Below are 5316 nucleotides of genomic sequence, written 5' to 3'. Positions count from 1 at the left end.
GTGAGGACACATGCAAGTTTGAAATGTTTATTTCTAATGCAGTGTTCTCAAACGCAGTTTCTTAGCTAATACAAGCAAACATATTATAAGGAACAAGGTTAACAGCATTGTTACTATTCCATAAAATACAGAGGATGAAAGCATGTTAAAATGCTAAAGGAAAAAGGTTTAAATAGAACCTCGATTTACCCTCCCTAACTAGTATATCATATTATATCTACAGAAGGTCTCTTTGGGTGTAGAAGGGCGAGCCCATATACTTGGGTTCAGCAGCAATGGTTCACATCATCTCCTGCACCAACACTCTGCATATGGATATTCATCAAGTGTGTCTATCCTGCTTCATGCAGTGCCTTGTTAGACGCGCCTAAACCCAAAGTTGGCCACAGCTGCATCCATATTATGTCTACTCTGTGCGCTGATCAATCCAAACAATAAGCGACGTGTTGAAATACCCTTGAAGGCCTCGGCACTCACTGTACAGATATAGCTTACCAAGCAAGGCTGGTATTATAAGCAAACATGTTATTCTCGTGTAAAGCAAAATACCTAACTAGGCGAAAAGCTTTAAAAACAAAATGTGTTGTGTGCAGAGGCAGCAGAAAAGGCAAAATGGTGTCTAAACTTCTAAGAAGCCCATGCTAACTTAACACAGTGCAAAGGTGAAACCAATACACAAGACACCCTCCCTTTGTTTCGAGCACTGATAGGACAAGTATGAAGGGACAAATTTAGGAACGCAGAGTTCAAGTTTGATAGTTCAAACACAAGTCTCTAATTTGGCACTTAAAAAAATCTAAGAGAAAAAAATATAATAGTTGTGAAAAAAACACAGTAATGGACATTGATAAAGTCAATAGGCAAGCCTTTTAGAAAAGTCTGAGAGTCCCAAAAAAATCCAATAATCCAACGAGATGTGTAGGACAAAACACCGAGACTGCAAACACAGTTCATCCTAATAATAAATATGCAAAATATGCACCAACAGCCTCCAACAGGAAGTCACTGTCATCATCCGAAAACAAATCGGCCATCCAATTTAATAAAGGGAAAGAACATACATGCTCTTCAATTACCGGAGCCTCTTGCACCATCAGAGGACAACTCAGTGGGATCTTGAGGAAGCTGCGGGCCAAGAAATCTTGCGCCACTGCGAACACATTCCAACGACCCAGTATACCATGCATCGCTGCAAAGGCCATAATCCCTCCATCAGAACAAAGCAATTCATGAGTAACTAAGGGACTCATGAGTTGATTTTAATCCGCATCGGGAGACACCGTATTGCAGAGACACAAATCCAGGGCCCATTTGAAATTGTAAATCAGGCAATGGAAAACAGGCTGAACGCATGTAAAGTAGGAAAATCAAAATGATAATCCATAAGCTGCACTCAGTGTAGCAAGAGGCAGCGCACCATAGTACTCAAGCTTCTGGGCGCGAAGGAGCCCTAGCCGAGACAGCTCATCTTGTAACACAGGATCACAGGATGTGCATCCATTTTGAAATAAACAAAACAGTAATAGCATGCCAGAAGCAAGAGCCAGTAGCAGGGGAAACCCACCAAACAGGCTGGAGAAAATAGAATGGAAGAAAGCTGGAATGACTCCGAAAATCTTCTAGAAGGAAGTCACTATGCCACTGCTTACAACTTTAAAAAAGTGAGCCAGCCCCGAAGTGGAGGACCCATTGAAGATAGTGTGAATTAACTCACCGAAGTGCAAGGGGCGAATCAGTATTTAATAAGGCATGCATTTCTGTGCGGGTGTTAGCCACGTGAAGGGCAAATGTTTCACGAGCAGATGTGAGGGCAACTTCATTTTGTGACAATAGAACTCTTATGCGACTCAACTTATTGAACTCTGCTTTCAAGGTCGGACTCTTAGGTCAGATGGAAACATCATGTTTCCCATGCGGGGTGGATACATTACATTCTTGCAACAAACTACACGTTCACTGACTGTAACGACATAAGCAATCCCTTTAATTAACCCACAACAATCCTCATTGTTTAAAAGTAAATAACTCCCGTTAGCCAGCAATGTGAATGTGGGAACGTTTGCAGGCGCGGGTGTACCTTTCAAAATACAGGCTAAATTAGGCTAGTTTTGGTTGCAAGAGCCATGTAATTGGATATGTCGACACATTAAAGAATGATCCGGTGTTTCAGTGCATTCTTTACCATTCAAATAAACTTCTCTTCCCCCCCCTAAGACATCTATATGTAAAAGGAAGTGACCAGGCTTCATGGAGATAAGAACTTCCAAGAGGCTTGTATCTGCCAATGGCAAAGTACTTCACACAATTTTTAAATTTGAATAAAGGAAACGGCAGAGTTATTAAACCGTGAATAAGCCACGTAGCAGCATTGGCTTTGGCCACAGAAAACGGTAAAGGCTCTAACCTCTCAATGTGTAACATGGAAAAAGAAGCATTCTTCATTGATAGTAAGCATTGCTTGTCAGTTAAATTAAAAGGGGCAAACAAGGATGACGTATTCATGTAATGCCAAGCACTTTACCATGCCATAAGGGCCTGCAATGTCCATGCAAATTGCATAATGGAATGCAACTGATTTTGACCGTGGTACAAAGCAGACAATTCATCTTGCACAATATCTACAACAGATGACACAATATTATCTAACGTGTAAATGCGAGAAGAGAGCGTGTTAATGCTGTTATCTACAACTGCTAGCACTTTTTCTAAATTAGCTTGATCTATAGGCCTAAGGCGGGTAGCCGCCTCAACCTGGGAAGCTTTCCAGAATTCATTATAAACAGCATATATCCATCTTTTAGATCTACCTTTAGCCGGGCCTTTAATAACATCATTCAGATCAACATCATCAATCAGTTTAGATAAATGCAGTTTAACTGATGCCAAGGTAGAATGTCTGAGCCAGTTCTGACACAATTTGCCTACCGAATAGGTAGTCACACAATGGGCACTTTCAAAACGGGGATCTACCCTGACCTGTGTAAAGCCATGAGCTAAACCCAGAAAACGAGGCTGGCACGAATCAGCACTTCAGTGTCAGAGCAACCAGCCTTCGGGATCCAAACTGGATATGTTAAAGGAGAAATTCAATAATAGAGTTTGTAACTCTCTCATGGAAAATTTAGTAAAATTACCCCAACCGTAATATTCCTCTAAGTCAGGAAAAGAAGGAGAATTTAATCTTTTAGGAGTAGCCAATCCAAAGCATGTTGTCTGTGAAATAGTAGAATTCAAAAACAACAAATGGTTCGGGATGAGGCATGCACGGTGCAAAGCCTCAATGCCGTGCACTTGCCAGCTTTTAGAACCCCAAACTGATTTAAGGTCAATTGTATCCTTCCACAACTCATAGCCCCCAACAGCCAACTGGTCTAGAAAGGACTTCGAATACAATAATTTAGTATCGGTAAGTCGAACTTTGGATATGGATTTATCACCTATTTTAAAATTAAAGGCATTTGGATTAGATTGATTAAAATCTGTAAAGTAAGTGAACCTTTTTAAAAAGGTAGCAGAACTGCCTTGTATAGGAGCTGGACAATGTTGCCACTGGGTGTAATTTACAGTGAGCCTCCTGGTATTAGCTTTATGCAGGTAGTGATTGCCAAAATGTTGATATCAATACAAATCACCGTAATTAGCAGACTCCAAGTACAAATCTTCAGCATCAAAGGCATCATAATATTTCAAATCAGAAAACAATGATTCAACGGCCTGAACATCCCAATCATCAGAACGTATATACGTTGTTTAACTACATCCCCCAAAGACACTCTAAGCACATTAGGGACATTTATGACCTCAGTGGACCCATGAATCTGAAATCGAACAGCACCCCATACAATCCCATCTAAGACAGGCCAAGCAGTGATGTTAACAAAGGCCAAGTCTCTATTCAATCTGTGTGATGAGGAATGGGGAGCCAAAGTTCCATTGATATGTCGAATGCAAGTTCTCTCCTCGACATAGTGTCCATTGATGAGACGAAAAAAATAAAACACAAAACCAATTGTCATAAAAAGGTAAATCGAAAACAGCACCATCCAAATATAAGTCCAAGGGGGAATCAACATTTTTTTTTTAAACAGTCTTGCCAAAACAGAAATCTTCGAAGGCTTTTTAGATGTGTGGGAAACAGTGTCAAATGAAAATCTGGATTCTGTAACCAAGCGAGTTTGCAAATCAGGCATAGATAAGTCAGTAGGATAAGTATATTCAGTTTCATCATGTTGAGTACTAGGTAGTATACTCAATAAAGGACTGGAAATTGCAGGCAACTCAAGAGCAACATCAGGCACAGGATTGGAAACCAGGGCCAAACAGAATTTCTCAAAATCGAAGGACGTGAGACTGCCGGTGTCATACTAAGAAGAATCGGCCAATCTGTGTATATTGACATTGTCAATCGAGCTATACCTGTTCTCCTTACAACCTGGAAGTGGTGGTAGAATGGCTGTTCTTGTGCCTTTCACTCCAAGCACTGGAACCGGAGCTCGATAAGAGGGACCAAATTCTTTCTTGTTATCGATCTTCTCACAAACTAGTTCTCCAACTTGGGGTAGCCAGCCAACTACCGGGATCTGCAAAGCATCATCAGAGGTGGAGGGCAAATGTTCCTTTGCAAGACAGCCTCTTGTCTTTTGTAGATCCTGTATAACATTGCAATGTTCATCTACGTCAAAGAAGCCAGCTTGAGCTACCGAGTCTAGCCCGTCAAGGTCTGGAACGTACATCTTGATACCAAAGAGCATTTCGTACGGGGTTCACCCACCCAGAAACCTTCTAGGGAGATTATTAAGAGCTCGCTACACGCCATTGAGGTGTGCCAGTGCCTATAACTCGTGCCGTCAAAGACTGCTTTAAATCTTGGTTCATCCGTTCCTCAACACTATTACCCTCAGGTCTGTATGGAGACAAAAACTTGACTTGGACCACCAATGAAGTCATGGCATCCTTATACGCCTTAGAGGCAAAAGCTGGACCCTGATCCGAATGGAAGGTTCCACAGGCAAAAATCCCTACAAAGATACGCAAGTCTCTTATGACAGTCCGTGAATAAGCGCTGTGGTGAGGCCAGATCCACACAAAGCGTGTGCATGAATCAACTGCTACTAAGATGTACTTATACACAGCATCAGAAGAAAAGGAACCGCAGTGATCTAAATAAACACACCCAAGGGGTTTATTAGAAATGTACAACTGTGTCTGGGGCGGGCGCGCAGCAGTTGAAGGCTTAATCTGCTGGCAAATGTCACATTGAAGAACATAGTCACACGTCTGTTTATACAGCCCCCTCCACCAGAAACGTTGTTGTAA

The sequence above is a fragment of the Lissotriton vulgaris genome, chromosome 3_1 (assembly GCF_964263255.1).
Source record: "Lissotriton vulgaris chromosome 3_1, aLisVul1.2, whole genome shotgun sequence".
Taxonomy (NCBI): Eukaryota; Metazoa; Chordata; class Amphibia; order Caudata; family Salamandridae; genus Lissotriton; species Lissotriton vulgaris.
This window is presented reverse-complemented; position numbering follows the sequence as displayed.